The sequence below is a fragment of the Lepidochelys olivacea genome, assembly GCF_965140295.1.
Source record: "Lepidochelys olivacea isolate rLepOli2 genome assembly, chromosome: 14".
NCBI lineage: Eukaryota > Metazoa > Chordata > Testudines > Cheloniidae > Lepidochelys > Lepidochelys olivacea.
Genome location: NC_140424.1, coordinates 12,406,300 through 12,426,362, shown reverse-complemented (window position 1 = coordinate 12,426,362; position 20,063 = coordinate 12,406,300). Strand labels below are relative to the sequence as shown.

The following is a 20,063-nucleotide window of genomic DNA, read 5'->3' as shown; positions in this document are numbered from 1 at the left end:
TTATCCCTGTGAAGTAGGTAGAGATCTGTCCTTTCAGCCAACTCCTCTAGAGCCCTTACATATTTTAGGCAGTCACTAAGAGGATGTGTATGTGTCAGTCACTTCTGAAGCACTGTGATCTCTGAGCACTCTCTCTCAAAGCAGACCCTCCCCCAACTTTTGTCTTGGGAAGTAGCACCATTTCACCTAACTTCTATGTGACACCTTGAATATTAGATGTTAAATGCATCCTACTCCGTTTATCTAAATCTAACACTTAGTGTCACCCACTGTATTAGAATTATTTGAGGGTATCCATAAGCACTGAACAAGGATGATCCAGTCAACACAGTGTACTTGGACTTTCAGAAAGCCGTTGACAAGGTCCCTCGCTAAAAGCTCTTAAGCAAACTGAGCAGTCATGGAATAAGAAGGAAGGTCCTTTCATGGATCAGTAATTGCGTAAAAGACAGGAAACAAAGGGTAGGAATAAATGGTCAGTTTTCACAATGCAGAGAGGTAAACAGTGGGGTCCCCCAAAGGCATTTTATACAATTTTGATTGGGAGAGAAGACTGTCTATGCAATCGCAAACACAAGGAAAGTTGTCCATGAGGAAATTTCTCCATTAAGATGAGTTCCACATTATGAAGTTTAGGAACCTCATGTGGCTACTGCAAATGTCACATGTTATGTATGGTGGAATTTGATAATGGGGTTTGTTCCCACCCCTGCTCCATGGGAACTGCAATTGGGTTAGAAAATTCTCAGCTTTCCAATATCCATAAGACTCCCTGCGCATTAGGGCTGCTTCTGACACACCTGAAACTCTTTCCAGGAGACAGAACTATGTGAAGGTTTTACTCAATAGTGGGGCAACCAGTGTCAGCTGACAGAGCCCATAGTTAACCTGTTCTCTGGGGTCACCCAAGTGCAGCCTCCTTTACATATTGGTAATATTGCTGCTGTAAACATGGTCTGAATAGTAACACTCTGAGACCTCAACTGTAATCAAAGTCGTATCCATGTAAAAGCAGCAACATTACAACTAGAGCACAATACTACAGTACATTACAACACAACTACAATGACTAGGAACCAAAACTTCCAAACTCCACCTTTCACAATGGAAACACACTGCTTCTGTTCAAAACCTCATTCAAAAGGATACAGAACTAGCTTTTTTTCCAATATAACGCATGAAAGTTATAGTTGCCTCTTCTTCTCCCCCTCTCCCCTTTAAGGAGAAACTGTTCTCCCATCTCTGACAGCTTCCACCTCCCTTGTTGACCAACTGCACAGACTTGCTGCTCCCGCCAGCCACTGATCAGTGGGAAGCAGAAATGAAGTCTGCTTCCTGCTGTGCAGTAGAGAAAAGAACAAAGAGCCAGCTTGGCAGGAGACCTGGAGTGGGAAAGGGAGTTTCCCGGGGAACAGGATGCCACTATCCAGAGTCCAACAAATGAAATATACTTTATAAATGTATTTGTTCTCATTTCTAGGTTTATCTTACGTGTGAGAAGATTACAGCATACAAAAGATGGGTAAAACAAACCGCTCTCATTTTGTCCCTGGTTACATAACCGATAGCATGCATTGTTGCCAAGTTTCCTGATATTTGGTATTTCTCCCTGATACTGGGGCATTTTTGAGTGTCTCAGCTTTCATTTATAAACAAGTGAACAAACATCAAAAGTTTCTAGCCCTCAGTTGTGGGGAGAACAGCTTGAAAACCCAAATGCACCCCATATTTTTTAATTTGGTAAAAATCTCATGGTTTTTTGGGCCTGACTCATGGTTTTTTGAATGCTTGGAGGTTCAAAGGCCTCATCTATGTCACAAGGTGTTTCGGTTTTACTGAAGGTGTGTTTTTAAATTGATTAGTTAAACCATGCAAGCCACCTGTGTATGGACACTCAAATTAGTTTGATTTTATACTGATTTATCTTAAGTCGGTCAGCAATCAACTTGAGCTAAATCAGTATTAGCCAGATTTAAGACTATAAGGCACTAAGACTCCAGGGCACTATTGAAATGAATGGGAGTTTCATCTCTGATTTAATGGTGCCAATATTTCACTTTTTGTTTGTTTGTTTACAAAAGTGGTGATGCACACAGTTATTTAATTTGCCATGTGAGTTCTTACCAGGCTTAGCCACTCATGAAATGCCGTTCCCTTGCCTCCCTATTGAGCAAAACAAGCTGTTGCTGAGCTGCTGGTGAGTCCTAATGGGAGTGAATGGACTTGCCCCATGTGGACCAGAAGACACTCTCTCAGACTGATGGCAGAGGCCTGTGACAAGAAACTGCTGCCATATTGAGAGAACTTTTGCATGTGGAGTCCCACAAAGTACTTTCCAATGCTCTACCTTATTCAATTTATATGTTAAACCTCTAGAGATGCCTTGGACTTCTACAACAAACATAGGTAGTGTCATTGGCAATCCTTCCTGGGCCCTGAAGGACACCAGAACCTAGATGAACAGCTGTCTGAAACTTAAACCAGACAAGACGGAAATATTTTGAAAAACTGGACAAAAACATAATATTGCCAACAACTGAGGGGCATCAGTTACTCAACTGCAAAATGGTACAGCATGCAATCTCAGAGTCTTTCTCTGCGCCTAGACACTAAAACGACTGATATCCTACATAACAAGATAAAAATCCTACTTTAAAGATAGAAAGTGATAGGATCTTGGTTTTATCACCTTTGAATGATAACACCCTGCAGGACATTGATTCTTTACTGATGTTGAGGAAAGTATTTCACCTTCTGAATCACAAACACGACTTCCTATATAGGACCCGGCTTCTAGATGTTCTCCCTTTCATGCGTTAACCAGGCTTAACCTGGCTTAGCTCTGTGATATCCATTGCCGAAGATCTATCAAGATCACAGCCTGAGATGGTAGAACTGCAGATCAGTAGGTATTTATTGTATGTAGCTTTGTTTGCACTGCACAGCAAAACTAATTATTGGGATTTCTAAGACAGCAAAATGAATTAATACCGATTTAAAAACAGGTGTTTTCAGCTCCAATTAGCAAATTACCTTTATCCACAAGGGGTAAAACCGGAAAACTTCTAAAACAGACAGGTGTGCAAATTAGCCCTAAAAGCATCCAGATTATAGCTCCTTGAAAAAAACTCTACATGATCAGCCAATGCTTTTCTTCACAATACTGTTGCTCTAGGGGCTGGTGATACTGTTATGCTTTAATTCACCATAAATCATGTAGGCTTGGGAGCCCACCGGCTTAGGAAGAAAACCCATCATGATACTAATTATACAAATATCAAACCTTCAGAGCACAAATAACGAAAAGTGATTAAACATTAATGTTTTTGCAATCTAATTACTATATATTAAGCCTGATCATTTAAAACAGTTGCATAGCCAGAATCCTTGAGTTCCCCTGTTCTTTTAGAGTAAGGGAGGAGTGGAAATAAAACAGGACATTTTTGGTACTAAGAAGCGATTTGGTATTCGAATTTGAACGTATCTGTCTGAAATATCTTATTTCCTTATTCAAAAGTCCTATTGAACTTAATAGAGAATGAGAACCTTTCTCCAAAGTTTAATCTAATCCTGTAGAATTATATTGCAAGATATAATTCTCCATTGAATTTATTAGGTTGGATTAAACATTTTACAATTAGGATATAAGTCTCTATCGAATTGTTTTTAGAGGAATTGCTGCAGAATCCTTTTCAATTTCTATAGATTACTGTTGGTTTCATCCCTATTATATTCTATAGGAAATTTTCCATGAAGGACAGATCAGTTTTTCACTGTCACATAATACACACCATCACGCTGGCAGCAAGTAAGAGGAACCAGAACAAATCTTCCAACCCATTCTTACTTTAAAGCAGTTTTTAAAAAATTACCCAAATGTTGTGGTTTAGAGAGCTACTTACAGGTTAGCGCGCAGGTAAACAGACAATAAAATACACAGGCAGGAATGCATGTTTTTAGGTGCAGCAGTGTTATCTACAAGTCCATGTACAGATATTTGCTGCAGTGTCGTTATACACGGAAAAGTTCAAAAGTAGTTGCTGTAGATGTGTATATGCCAGTAGGAGTATGGTTCTTTGATGATGGGTAATACTCAAGCAAGTGTGCTTTACTCATTTAAGGGACAAATAAGGGCCTGAATGCATTGAATATGGTACTGTTCTTCTGTGTGGGGCAGAATAAGGGGAGCCAGAGCTCTAGGGAGGTTTCCAGTGCCCGAGAAGGCAGGTTTTTGAAGATATGGACACTGGATCTTTAGCTATGAGAGTTACTAGTGAACTCCACCCCCAAGTGGGGGGAAGGCTGTTGCAGGCAGCGGGGCTCCTCTTCCACCTCTGGGGATACGCTTCCTCCCCTACCCAACCCCAATCCCCACAGACAGTTAACTTGGGGTAGGGTAGGGATGTGAAATTGCAGATGGATTTTCCCCTTATAATTAGAAAGAACCTAAATGTTCAAAACTGACGAGTGACTTTGGCTGCTCCACCTAAGGTGCCTTAAAAAGGGCCTGTTTTTCAGACAATGCTGCAGTCCCATCATCTAAAGAAACGGGTCTTCTTAAGGTGTTTCAACACAACTAGCCACTCTTGAAAATGTAGGTTCAGAAAGTTAAGATTATGCCATTTTAATCTAACTATATATAGTCCCACCAAAGTCTCTGGTGTGAGCCTCCAAATCAGTTTTCTGCCCAATAAAACACCGTGCATGATGCTTTTCTTGATAAAATGTTAGTATGGTGCTGTGCCGGTAGTTTTAAAAATGAGTGAGAAGTGACTAAGGAAATCAAATGAAATACAAAGTTTTCCACATTGCGCAGGACCTCTCTCTCTAGGGACAAGTCTACAACACAGCTCTTACAGAGGCGCAGCCGCAGCGATGCCACTGTAGCGTAGACATGCTGCAGCATCGGACGGAGGTTTTCCTTCACTGTAGTAAATCCACCCCATTGAGAGGCAGCAGCTGAGTCAATGGAAGAATTCTTTTATTCACCTAGCTATGTCTACAGCGGGGGCTAGGTTGAACTATGCTGCACAGAGCATGAAATTTTCCACAGCCCTGAGCTATGTAGGTAGGTCAACCTATGTTTAAGGCAATAATCAGGCCTACGTCTTCATATCCAGGCCTTGTCTGAATCTTGCAAATAACATTGCTAAGAGAGTGCTGATTTTGTCAAATATAATCTTGCACCACTCACATCTATTCAGAATGCTGCTGCAAAGACCACAGCACCCCTCTCAATGAATCCCTCCAGTGGTTCACTCTTTTCTATCACATAACACATATGATGCTTGTCTTCACTTTCAAGGCCCTTCATGGCCTATCCCTTCCTCACCTATCATCTCTTACTCAGTATTGCCAAGGTTGACTCTCACTTCCGATTGGCCCATTATTCCATTCTCCATCACCCACTTGTTACATTTTCAATCAAGCACCTTCATGTTTTGTTCTGTGCTGCCCCTCATGCTTGGCAGAGGTTCCTGTAAACATTTGCAAAGCTACTTTATCAGCCTCCTACAGATCCCTCCTTTAAACTCTTCTCTGCTGTGAGACCTAAAAAAATTTGACACCAGTTAGGCCACTGGTGTGCTGAGACCACTGCTGACCTATACTGTCTCATTGTTTCCTAGTACTCTCCCATCTGTCTGCCTGTCTCCCTCTGTTGTCTCTTGTCTCATACTGAGGGTAGGTCTACACTTACTGGCGATTGATTTAGTGGGTCTAGTAAAGACCCACTAAATCAACCACAGATCACTGTCCCGTTGACTCCGATATTCCACCGGAATGAGAAGCGTAAGTAAGTCGATGGGAGAGTTTCTCCCGTCAACCCAGCACGGTGTAGACACCGCAGAGCTAGAGTTGCGTAACTTAGGCCGACTTAGCCCTGTAGAGTAGACGTGGCCTGAGACTGTAAGCTCCTTAGGGCAGGGAGCATCTTTTTTTGTTCTCTGTTTGTACAGTGCTTAGTATAATGGGGTCCTGGTGGTAACCAGTGCTTCTAAGCACTAAGGTAATACACATAAATAATAGTAATTAATGAAATGTTAATAAGACATTGTAATATCAGTACATGAATTAAACTTGAAGCGAACAGCTGACAAATCTAGGTAGAAACGGTGTGTTGTCACAGGCTCTTTATAGTACCACATGCTACCACTTATGATATCCAGTGCAAACACTCAAAGATTAGCTGGATCTCCTAGATTCAGGGTATAGGATAATGTTGGTTATTGCAAGACCATCTGGTATGGACTGTAGTCTTTCCTGTAGACATTTTGTTTAGGGATTTATAGACCTGCAGTGTGAGCCCTTCAGTTTGTGCCCGTTTGCTATGTATTTTTCTGTGGCTGAGATGCTGTAGCATCAGGGAATATGAACCTTTTAACTCCTGGGGCTTATTTTGCCCCATTTGGCACATGGAGGTGCAGTCAGCAACACAAAGCATCTTTGGGGGTAAGGCAAGATTCCTGCTGCTGCCATCCTGCAGGGCTTGGGCTGGGGGATAGCAGGTTTAATCTGCTGTCAGGGCTCCATAGATACATCACTGATGGACTGCATATACTGAAGCAGCACAGCCCATGGCCATGCCTTCTTCCCAGCCAGCACTGCCCCCCGCAGGTGGGACACTGTGGCCACTTTCTACTATTGCAATATCCCTCTGGAGACTTCTCTCTGCCAAGGACTTGTCATCCTGGCAGAAATGGCATGACACTGGGGGCGAATCTGGCCCTTGGAAGCCCAGACAGCATAAGACCATACAAATGATGATGGCTATTTGGACCTTCTGTTGTCTCCTATCTGTAACAAAATATTGTAGAGGAAGAGGGTTTTGTAGAAGAAACGGTTCAGATTTTGTTAATCTCTTTCCCAAAATCATGACAATATATTTAAAGGTGTAGAGTTTTTGTAAGACAGTCATGTACTCACAACAATTATAAAGGTATTGTACTTTGGTTACACACACCCTAGACAATGAATTACAGTAACCCTGTCTAGGGTGACCAGACAGCAAGTGTGAAAAATCAGGACGGGGGTGGAGAGTAATAGGAGCCTATATAAGAAAAAGACCCAAAAATCGGGATATCTGGTCACCCTAACCCAGTCAATAGTGCAGAAATATTCAGGCACCAGAAGAAAACCGACAACAAATGTCTATAGGACTAACTGCATTAGCGTAATTTAATCCCCCAAAATAAAGAGGAAGAACTGAATTACTGGAAGCAATAGTTTGGCAAGTTTGGCTTTGGTTGCTAGAGATATGCAAAGTCATTACTTAAGAATATCATTAATTCTGATCAAATCATGAGCAAATTGACTGATAGCTGTTAATTAGGCTTATGTGCACAGGAATACAAGAAAAGCAATAACATTAGTGCAGCCTATAAACATGGGACTGTTTGTACAATACTGCTATACACAAGAGAGGTGGGTGATGGAAAGAGTAAAATATATGTGTATGCATGAGCTTATGCCAATATATTCTACAGCCTTCACCCATAACAAGCGTTCTTGTTTCTCAAACAAATTCTTTTGGGGCTGAAGCTTTTCACGTTTGGTCTCAACTCCATGATGATAGTTATATATTTATTTTTTAAATGTAAGCAAATACAGGACCCAGTCCTGCACCCAGTGGGGTCAATGGGAACAGGATGTGGCCCTGGGTCATCCATTTTCATGATCACAGTGGTTTCTTCTAGCTTTGGAATCTATGAACTTTCCAGTTGTGCATGTGAGTGGGTGAAGGGGCAGTATACACTTTTCTTCTGTGAAGTCTGAGGCTTGTATAACTCAAAGATGTCTCGAGGTGCACATGATTTCAGCAGATGGGCTCGGCTGGGCCCATCAGAGTCAGAGATCACTCAAAACCCACAGCAGAGTATAGACAGAAAGCTTTGGGAGTGGGGAAGTTCCTGAGAGGGGGAAGAAAGGCTCTGGTAAGTCTGCTGGAGCCTTAAGGAATGGGATGAAAGAGAAACAAAGATCTGAATGATGTCAGAACCACAATCCATTTTTATATGATGATTTTCTTGATTTCCTGTTGAGGTGTATGTATCTTCGTATCCCATGCTCTCACCTGCCAATCACCCCACCACATTCAGACATTATACTTAGAAAATGAAAGATGAACTTGCATGAACTGATTGGTTTTATAAACTAGGTTGAAATATGCTACTGTACATGCATGCAAACTTCTTTACTGAGCACTTTAGGTGAATGGATGGAAATGTACATGGCAAGCTCAGTATGATGAGGAACGAACATTTCGATAGCAGCAGCAGCATCTCCCGCAAATGTAAACAAGCTTATTTGTCTTAGCAATTCGCTGCACAGGAAGTAGGACTGAACGGACTTGTAGGCTCTGAAGTTTTACATTGTTTTGGTTTTGAGCAGTTATGTCAAAAATAATTCTACATTTGTAAGTTGCACTTTCACCACAAAGAGATTGCATTACAGTACTTGTACAAAGAGAATTGAAAAATATTATTTCTTTTATTTATCTTTTTACAGTGCAAATATTTGTAATATAAATAATAATATAAAGTGAACAATCTACACTTTGTATCTGTGTTGTAATTGAACTCAATATATTTGAAAATGTAGAAACATCTAAAATATTTATAATAAATTTAAATTGGTTTTCTATTATTGTTTAACACTGCAGTTAATTGTGACTTTTTTTAATCTCACGATTACTTGTGCCTTTTTTTTTTAATTGACAGCCCTAATAAAAACACAAAAGTTGGAAACACAGGAATTAGCACCTCTGAAAATCAGGCCCTTGGAATACAGGACTAACCAAGGAACAGGAAAAATTAAAAACTTTAATCCAAATATTATGAAGAACAATATATTCATTACAAATTTAATCATGTTTTATAAACATTTGGTACAAAATGGGAATAATTAATTCACAGTGTTCATACCACCACTGCAGTAAAGCAGAGTGGGGGAAAAATCTCGAATAGTCATGCACAGCTCTGACTTAAAAAGCAAATAAAAACAACAAAGCGAAACACTCCATAGAAGGAAATCAAACCAAAGGATGAAGGAAAATGGACTAATGACTATATCTTACATTTAAAGTGGAACATGAGGATACAGAAATGGCTTTTGAAATCATCCTAGGTAACTGCTAACGTTCTTTCATTCAAATAATTGCTAAGGAAAATACCTTGATTAAGTAGTGTTAATTAATGATAACATCTGGTTCTTTGAGGGGGAAACAACCTATAGCCAAACAGCGAAATTCAATTAGCAGTTGTTTGCCTAGGTTTCTGTTTATAAATATCATGCTGTTTTGGAAAAGCAATGATCCAAGCTGAGACTCTGATCTCAGTTACTCTATGGTAAATCCTGTGTAACTCCCCCTGAAATTATTTGATTTACTGAGAGAAGAACCTGGCTCTACATGCACAAATTTTCTACTGATCTGTTTGATTCCCAGTTGTGCCAACCTCAGCCCGTGATCTGTTGGAAGGAAAATGCCTTGTAAAAATTCTACCACCAAACTGAAGGGAAGGTTAGGATGATTTCCCTCACTCTCATGGGGTCACTGCCACTCCAGATGTTCAATCAATCCTGCCAGAGAAGACTTTTCTCTGGAGATTAAAGTACATATGAAGAGGAAAAGTTCTGCCTTTGGAATGCACTAGACTGCACAAAATGGCAGGTATTTTAATGAAACTATTCATGGAAACTTCTCCTTATGAGCTCTTCACTTCCCAACTCCACACTTCTGCACTTGAATACAATAATGCTATTTCTTACATGTCTTTTGGGTGGAACAACGTATAAACATTTCCAGCAAATGTGCTTAGTATGTGCCAAGTCCTTCACCGCTTCTGTCTGCAGCCCATGTGCTCTCCACTAGAAGTGGTTTCACACAAGCTAAGAGGGAAAGTGTTGGGGAGACCCTTGTCAAAATATTGGCAGCACAACACTGAGACTAGCAATACAGGAACCCCTGGGGTGAAAACTCCAGATCCCCCCATTCCCTGCCAAAAGTGGAGTTCTCAAGAGCAGAGGGAAGTGTTGGGTGCACAATATCCTCTCTCCAAAGCTCCTACTGCCGGCTGATGTATGAAACAGCACTGAATGTAGCCTCAGAGAGATACAGGTGTTCAGTCTGGGCTTGTTTAGTCTGCAGAAGAGAAGAGTGAGGGGGGATTCAATAGCAGCCTTCAACTACCTGAAGGGGGGTTCCAAAGAGGATGGAGCTCGGCTGTTCTCAGTTGTGGCAGATGACAGAACAAGGAGGATGGTCTCAAGTTGCAGTGGGGGAGGTCTAGGCTGGATATTAGGAAACACTATTTCACTAGGAGGTGGTGAGGCACTGGAATGGGTTACCTAGGGTGGTGGTGGAATCTCCATCCTCAGAGGTTTTTAAGGCCTGGCTTGACAAAGCCCTGGCAGGATGATTTAGTTGGTATTGGTCCTGCTTTGAGCAGGGGGTTGGACTAGATGACCTCCTGAGGTCCCTTCCAACCCTGATATTCTATGAATCCTCTATCTAGAGGGGAAGTGCCATAGGGTAGGACAAGAAGATTAAAGAGAAGAGGGGAAAAGAACAGTTTCTTACCCTACAATAACTGTGGTTCCTCGAGATGTTGGTACTCCGTGTGGATCCTGCTGCAGCTGTGCATATGCTTCATGCAAGTGAGATTGGACTTTTTTTTAATAGCTGCGTCCATCAGGGCTGCACATCTACCCTGTTCTACTGTGCAAGGCATAAAGATGAAGGGGGGCAGGTAGAGAGAGAGGGTGCAGAAATGAATGGGGATAGCCTTAAGCAACTATGTCCAATACCTATTTGACCCAAGTGACATTGGACCAAACCCAGGATGATGCATACACTGTTGTTGCCGGTGTCAGCACGGACATGACCAGCGCTGAGGCAGTCTCAACACTGATGTATCCAGTGCCAATTTTGATGATGTCTTTTTTTGCCTTCCTTTTGCTGGACCCCAGGATGTGGCATGTGTTCAAGGGAGCACTAATTGATGATGACCCTTTCAGTCATTCTTTGGAGGTGTTTGCCTCCTCTCGGTCTGAAGTGATAGGCATCAATTGTTTAAGTATCCCTAGATGAAACTTCCCAGGGAGGTTTCTTAAGGTCCCTTATGAGCTCTTCACTTCCCAACTCCACACTTTATCATTATTGTATTCAAGTGCTGGTCATGCATCCCTAGATTTATGAGTTCTCAGGCAGAAGGATTTACACACTGAACACCGATCTGGGACGTGGCGCTCTTCCCCCCCCAGACAGAATAAGCAATGATTATGTCCATAGGTCAGGGGAGCGAGTCTATAACAAGTTGGGCAGGGATAAACCCAAAGGATTTGGAGTCCTGCGTGTTGGTTGGTGTGAGGCGCCTTACCCTGCTGTCCAGGAGGGTCTCTCTTTCTCTTTTTATACAATGACCAAATCTAAAGAGAAGGGGGTGGATGAGCAGAAGTTTCTTCAGTGAAAATGTAAGTAGTAAGACAGAAAAATCAGGAGCAGGTCAGAAACTAGAAAGGCTCTGTCTTGCTGCTACAGGTGGTAGGAGGAAACTAAGGGAGGGTCATGACTGCTCAGCCCTTTATGCCCTTGCAAGGAGTCACAGGCATGTGCGGCCCCAACAGACACTGCTACTCAAAAAGATCCCCTCTTGTGCCCGAGGCTCATACACAGCTACAGTGAGATCCCAGCTGACATATAACTAAAAGAAGGACAAAGCTTCTAGAGTGAAAAAGTAAGATGTTCCTCCCCTACAGTATCACAAAGAGAGTTCATCAGTAGCAGGGTGAATTCTTTCTGCGAATGGCAACATTACAGGAATCCTGACGTACTTTTCAGAGTAATTGTTTCATTAACAGAGTTCACTGCTCCCTAGACTTCAACCTCACTCAGGAAAGTCTGATCCGTCTTAATGGCTCCAGTTGGAATTGGGTGAAATCCCTAATTTTTACAATCTAGGGCCTGTTTTTCAGAAAAGCTGAGCACCCATAACCTCATAAAACATTTATGAGGCCTGGGTCTTATAGTCCCAAACAAAATAGGAAATATGCCTAACTATTTAGCCAGCATCCCCCTGAAAGAAACTCCTAAGAACACATTAGCAGTCCCATCCTGTGAACTGAAAATACCACCATTTTCACAGGTGACAAGTGATTCTAGCTACCTCAGTTATTAGATACCCAACTTCAGGTACCTTAAAAGTCTCTGATTTTCAGAGGGCTGATGCTTAACCCTGGCTGAAAATCAGGCCTCTATTAAATGCCTTTAGTTGAGTACCCAATCAGTGAAGCACCCTAAATCACTAGCCAATTCTGAACATTTTGGCCACAGTGTAACAGTTAAAAATTCAGGGCAATGTATTAAACTTAAGCAAGCAGGATGAAATTTCAATGAACAATTTCAAGATGACTCAAGATAAGGAGCCATAACATTTAGAAGATTATTGTGTCTTCCTTCCTGACAGCCACCAGTCCCAACCAGAAGAGAAATTCCAGCTATAGGGCAACTCCACCACCCCGGTTAAGGAGATGCACTATCCCAAGTATCAGGAGGTTTGGAATGAAGTAACTCATCACCATAAGTGCCCCTCTCACTGGCAGATCTGAACTTTCCCCCTACAAAATAGAACTTGGGGGTTTTTTGTATCTGATATTGTGCTGGATGTTTCTGGGGATGGGTTTGCTCACCATGAAGCCAGCATCTACATTACTTTGGAAAGACTGAGCTGTGCAAAGCCATTGTGACAGTTACAGGTGATCAGCTATTTCACCTGTGGGTTAGTAAATCTCCCTAAATGAATGCTTCATCTCCAAGAAATGGATTTTAAATGCTTGGGTGGTAGAGAAATATGATGGGAATTATGCAGAAGCTATGCTGTATTTTTTAATCTAATTCACTATGGAGTGATTTTACTTCACTGAAACCACAATTGCACAGGTAGAAGAGAAAGAAACAGTAGTTTGCTTTCTTGCTATTGATTTCTGGAAGATAACTAGAGTAGCCAGATATTTTTACTCCATCTTTAAAAAATAATTCACAAGTAAGGGGCATGGACCTTTAAAGAGTTTTCAGTGTCCAAGGAGGAAATCTTAAAAACAATGTTTAAATGTCTTGTTCTGCTGTTCTTCTTATTCACACTTCAGAGTTCCATCAGTAAATGAGAATATAGTTAGCAGCTGTGAAAACAGGCTGGTCTGTGCTGTACAGATTCCTTTCTGTTCTGTCAGGACAAGTATTGATTTTACAGAATATACCGTACCTAAATATGCTGTTGATAGAAGGTAACTAAGCAAGACATGCAAGGTTATCTGCACAGGTATTCAAGAGTGCATTTCACCGCTTACTGTGCAGCCTGTTTCAGTTAAACTGTCACTATGTTGTGAGGAACATTGAAAACATCTGCCAGTTTTAGCACCAATGGGAAGGCCTTTTCACCCAGAACAGCTGCCTGTCTGTCTGACAACGATGTTAAAGCGCCCACACAGCAGCCTGTTAAAGAGGAAACTCCAGACGCATTGAGGCAAGGCTTCCATTGGCCACCACCTCTGCTGATGAGGGCTGACACATCCATTCTTGCAGAGAATAGCTGCCAAGGGGTAACAGGCTGTACTGAATTTTACATGAACCTGTCAATACAGAACATAAAGCTACAATTTCAATGTGCCTCAGAGACTAAAACACCAAGACATCACCTCATAATTTACTGCACAAAAATCTTTTGCCTTTCTAATATTAACCAAATTCTGTTCTTATTTCCATTCTGTTACTTTTGTTTTCAGAATGCTTAGTTCACACACAGCTGAAGGGCTGATGGTTTGCCGGATTGTGTTCTCAAGTACACTGGTGTAAAGCCAGAACAACATTGATTTAAATGGTGCTACTCTGAATTAGCACAGGTATAAACGAAGACAGCATTTGGCTCACCATGCTCATGAGACACACAATGCTTTTTTATTCTTTTTCAGCACACAATCAGTTGCATTCACTGCCCATGAATTCTACTTCACTATATCAACAGCCTGCAGTATAAAACATACATATCAATATGGGCTATGTAGTACTGTCTGAAAACACCACAAAATAAACCACCTATTTTTGAACAATACAAATACGTCTGTGTTTTAATTGGTTTCAGAGTAGCAGCCGTGTTAGTCTGTATCCGCAAAAAGAAAAGGAGTACTTGTGGCACCTTAGAGACTAACAGATGTATTAGAACATTAGCTTTTGTGAGCTACAGCTCACCTCATCGGATGCATGCCATCCAATGAAGTGAGCTGTAGCTCACGAAAGCTTATGCTCAAATATATTTGTTAGTCTCTAAGGTGCCTCAAGTACTCCTTTTCTTTTTGCGGGTACAGACTAACACGGCTGCTACTCTGAAACCTGTGATTATGTGAGAATCTCAGCTTTCCTTAAAAAACCCAAAGTAAGTTTCTAGCTGTGGAAAAATGCTTGAAAACATCCTCTCCAAAGGCTCCAAACCCTGAGGGGAAACAAACAATGCCAACATCTATTATTTTTTAAAATCCCGTGACTTATGGGGGGCTAACTCATGATTTTTCAGTGCTCTGAGTTGGCAATACTGCCTCCCCCTGCAAGACCTAGCCATCACAGCAGTTCTAGGGAGCAGAGGCTGTTCAGTCATTACTCTATCCAGCTAGCAAACTGCTGGCTAAGGGGTCTGGAGACAGGGCCCTTCCTCCTTTGGCAGAGATGGAGCATGGTATGCCACCTTGATTGCATCTCATGCACTCAAACAGCTCCTTCAGGGGTGGTGCAGTGCCACACCACCCAGCAGACTCTTGTACAAGAAAGCACAATCTAGTCTCAAGGCATCAGCCCACAGGCCCAACCATGCTCTCGACTAAGGTGCAGTATGTGACTTAATTCCATTGAGCTGCCAGAGCAGATCCCTGCTCTCCACAGCACACGTAAGGAAAATTCAAACAACAAAAAAAAAGTGTTCAGATAGTTAAAAAAAATACAGAGCAAAATCCAGAAAGAAAAAAGGGGGAAAGAAAGAAGAGGCAGAAAAGGAGAGAGGAGGAAAAGGGCAGGAAAAGGGTACTGTTAATTGTACTGGGGCATAACATGAAGGCACATAGCTTCTGAAGGTAAAATCCTGGCTCCGCTGAAGACAAAGGCAACACACTCCATAGGTTTTAATAGGGGCAGGATTTCATCCAGAGACTCTTGTGATTATCTACTCTGACCTGAAAAGATTTTCACTTTAGCAAAAGGGCCTTTTATGGCATTTGAACCAGTAACCTCCCGTATTCTAGGCCACATGGGGCTGGTGGGGGACTCATCTGCCAATCCAACACAAGGATGGGTTTCATCAGAGGCTGAGAAACATTTGCTCAGGTGAAATGAATATTGTGGTGCAAGCTATTTTCTAACACTCATAAGATTCATATGCATGTTTTAACTTTGGCTACATAAACATGACCTGAAAAGGCCAATGAAAAATTATATGCTAATCGACTATAAATGGTAAATCAGCAACTCCTCTTTACAGTGCATGCTACTTGCCAATCCAAGTCATCTCTTAATCCCGATAGATCTGAGTGAAAGCACAGCATTTATTACTTTAGAGATGTGTGGTACCAATGTGGACTGATATGATGGGAACATCTTCTCTGGTGGTGCCAGATCATTCATTCTTTATACCCACTGACAACTATCTATAGCTAAGGATAGAATGACATGCTGTGCTAAAATACTTACAAGCGTAATAATGTACAGGATAAAGATTCCTCCTGTGGATAGAGAGTTGGAAACCTGACTTGTTTCTAAGTGTCCCTGGCTGAAGTTCAGCGACAACTCCAGAAGCAAAAGTTTGGTATGGTATTTAAACAACACTTGCTTACATAATCCTTAAACCGAGCATCCCAAAGTTCGACTGGTGAAGTTATAATTTCACCTATAAATTTATTATAGGGATATATCACACAATCCCTCTGCTGCGTCATTTCAGACAAGTAAATTCGTCTTCCCTTCCACTTTAACTGGGTGTGTTAATTTTAACGCATTGTCTTTCAAAGGCAGAAGACTACAGTCCTACTTTTTGTTCCACATGTATCTAAACTTTATGCAGCATACACAACTTTATGATGAAGTGAGGCACTTAAAAATCATATAAAAAACCGCTTCTAAAATAAAAGCTAAGACACGGTTTTGAGAGAAACACCACAGTACTGATAATATGGCAATTTATCATGGTTTGGCAATTTGCAATGGATGAGTCAAGATTTACATTATAGTTTGAAGACATCTACAAAAAGATAAAAGAGCAAACATTTGATATAAGATAATCCAATATGTTACAATGACTTCTCTGGTGTCACCATAAACTATTTCATAATAGTGGACCCTGGTGAATAATTCACACAATTTTGTTTTGGCTTGAAAAGAATTAGATTATTTTTCAAGAGTTGAGTGAACAATAAATTTCAGTTCTAACTAGAGGCATTGCAGATATAGACTCTAACCCTACTGTAAATATCTGTGCATGTAAGGGCAACATATATCAACGTATGTAGGGTTGCAAGATTATGCTCACATGCAGTAGGCCAAAAACAATACAATTGCACAATTTATCAGTAGGGCACGTTATACCAGTTTTTATAATTGAGGCTGAGATTTTCAGTCACCTGAAGTGATTTGGAAGTCTAGTTCCCATCACAATTAAAGAGATTTATGCAAATTGAAAATCTCAGTCTTAAAGCACACATCTATAGGTGTGTACAGCAAGCTGGTTTGCTCAGGTGGTTGAACATTCTAATGATTCATTCTCCAAAGAGGGAGTGCCAATTACCCAAATTATTCATTTAGCTTTGACATTTGCATTTCTCCAAACAGCTGCCAATGCATTCTTAGTAATGTAAAATATGGGCCCACCTGAGTAAAAAGGGTGCAAGAATGACATACTTCTTAGTAATATGGACAGCATACAGATAACGCTAGGTCTGATCTTGATGACTCAGTCTGCTTTTAACATACTGTCTGCAGGGTCTCTCGACACAGAAATACATGTCCAATTTTTTTAATAGCAGCAAGTATGTATACTAATATCCTCTTCTATTGTCACATGTAGATGTGTAACAGCACATCTGAATTGCATACTATTAGCCTAAAGAAAAATGTTATCAGTATTTAAGTGTCTGCACATTTGCAAAATTAAAAATGCTCCTGATTGACAAGAACTACAGTATACACAATTATAGTAATATATAAATTGTATGCTGTAATATTATAACATTTTATTTTTGTAATTTAAAAAATTCTGTAATTTAAAAACTTATAGGCAAGTTTTGCTCAATGCTTAGCTGTTCAGATTCACAAAGTTAAGGATGACAAACAGCACGAATGCTGTAGAATAATGAAATACCTACAGTAAGGATACCTGTATAGGGAAAATAATTCACTTTTCCTAGGTAGAGGCCTGGAAACTCTGATTCAAGCCAGTCTTCACGCCTAAGTGAAATGGACTCCTAGTGGACAGTAGTCCAACTGCAGTGTGCATTGCTAACGTAAATTAGCATAACTGATATCGCGTCGCTGAAAGACATAATTGTAGACTTCAGCCCTGCTGTACACTAGTATTATGAATATGAGTTTCAGTTTTTAATTTTGGCACTCCCCTAATATTCACAAAGGAAGCATCATCCCCAAGGAAGAACCCTCTTAAATTCAACATAAAAGATTTACTAATTTTGAGTCCAACCCTGCCTTTCATGTATACTCAGAAGAGTTTTGAGTGTATGGAAGTGAAGGATCAGGCACTATATGTAGTAAGAAAATTACTTATTCTAGTTGATTGGTGACTGTAACAACAGTCACCAAACAGCTGGATGCTGTACAAGAGTTACAAGCAAAACTGAGAGGGCCTGGAAAAATAAACTGCTCTGTCCTCTCCAAATAGATATATTTTGGCTTACCAAATAGCTCTAACATGCATCATCCAATTGATTATTTTATACGTAAAGCACTTGTCAAATCAGTCTCTGACTACAAGGTGGCAGTTACTGGAAAAATGATTTGCTGACAGTTGTAAACTGTGCTGCCTTGTGCATGGTGTATGCATGTGGAGAAACCACGATAATGAGAGTGAATTCTGCTTTGGATACAATGGCCAATTCTCCCATTGCAAGAGTAAATGGAAGTTATGCAGATCCAGTTCGAAAGAATCAAGCTTTGCATCAGTGTGACAAGATTTCTTAGATTATAATCACCTTGTAGCATCCATATCATTAGCACAACTGTATTATGGCTGAATTATGCCTTATGGATTCTAAAACTATGTTGGTACGGACATTTTTTACCCCTCTCTGGTCACTTTGGACAGTTCTCAGTTGCATTGCTGTAAGTCAACAGTTGCTCCAGTGAAGGCCGACCTACATTATGCCTCCCTAGAACGTTCAGTCATGCAGGATTATCCTATAAATGGGATTTTAAACTGCTTTCTTCCTGCTTTCACAATAACTCACATCCCAAGTAACAGTGAGAGGCCAAAGTCATCCCTACCTGAACTCCAGTGAATTCATTAATAGGGCCCACTGTGTCTTTTTATTGTGTCTGTATATTTTTAACTTTTCCATTTATCATGGAAGTCAAACAACTTTGTCAAAAATTATAATGGGAACAGGGAACAATAAGTTCTATACAGAGTGCTCCTAATTACACTAATGGTTAACACTGAAACACAGCTGGTGAATGTCAACTTGGGAAGAGTGTACCCTTAAATAATGTTTTACATTTGAAAAAGGGGGTGGTGAATTTCACTAGATCTTCTATTACTCTGCCTTCCAGTATATTCTGAATTGCGATTTAAATGGGTCTTCTCTTTCTGCACAACTCAGTCGAATGCACGTCCAACACACGGACAATTTATTTGCACTTAATTATTCCCAGATTTTCAATCCATGCATGTAGACTATGCTCAGTTTCCATTATTATTGTTGTTGTTTTAAAATCATACCATCCTTTCGTGTCTTTCAAATCAATCATTTTGAGGGCTTCTACTCAGATGGCCCAAAACAGAGTAATTACAGTTGAGAGCAATTCCTCCTTCAAGATTTATATAACTATTTTAAGTGAGTTTAAGCATTGGGAATATGTTATCAAAGAATGCCAGAGAAGAGAGAATGTGCCTAGATATGCTATACAAAGGACTTCTGCATTTTGACCTTGATACAGCAGGGTATTTAAGTATGTGATTAACGTTAAGCAAACAAGTAGCCTCACTGACATCTATAGGAACACTCACCTGCTTAAAGTTACGTACATTCTTAAGTGTCACGTTGAAGTTGAGGCCTTAGATACCAAGCTAATAGTTGCTCTAGGAATGCTGTAGAGAGGTCAACAGATTAGACCGGGGTAGGCAACCCTATGGCACACGTGCCAAAGGCGGCACGCGAGCTGATTTTCAGTGGCACTCACGCTGCCCGGGTCCTGGCTACCGGTCCGGGGGGCTCTGCATTTTAATTTAATATTAAATGAAGCTTCTTAAACATTTTAAAAACCTTATTTACCTTACATACAACAATAGTTTAGTTATATATTCTAGACTTATAGAAAGAGACCTTCTAAAAACGTTAAAATGTATTACTGGCATGCAAAACCTTAAATTAGAGTGAATAAGTGAAGACCCAGCACACCACTTCTGAAAGGCTGCCGACCCCTGGACAGTGAAATTCTGAAGCTGACGCATGTTCAAAACTGGCAAAGAAAAGGAAAAGAAAAAGATAGCCTTGCACTTTAAAGTTAGAGTTCTGGGCCTGATTTTCAAAGGTTGCTGAACTCTTGCAGCTCCTGTTGAAGTTGAGCAGAGTTGTGGGTGCTCAGTGCCCTGGAAATCAGGCCCTGAGTGTATATAAGAAATTACCTCAAATCTATGCTTTAATGATCATGGAACTAACAGGGTCAGAAGCTACATTTGGTTGCTATTAACATTTCAAGGCACAGAATTTCATTTCTGTGTCTGTTTGCTCAATGTAGTGTTTTTAGTCTCGACAGCTTATTTGCTTCCTCCAATCAGTATCAGCCATCAATGTGAACTAGTCCT

General features: G+C 40.7%; 1 protein-coding gene and 1 long non-coding RNA gene across 4 annotated transcripts in view; one reads left to right on the top strand and one right to left on the bottom strand.

The window, feature by feature from the left end:
* Nucleotides 1-20,063, bottom strand: part of CA10 (carbonic anhydrase 10) — a 339,090-nt gene that overhangs the window by 103,412 nt on the left and 215,615 nt on the right. The window lies entirely within an intron of this gene.
* LOC311530735 overlaps nt 1-20,063 on the top strand; it is a 233,852-nt gene that overhangs the window by 187,225 nt on the left and 26,564 nt on the right. The gene's annotated exons all lie outside the window — the stretch shown is intronic.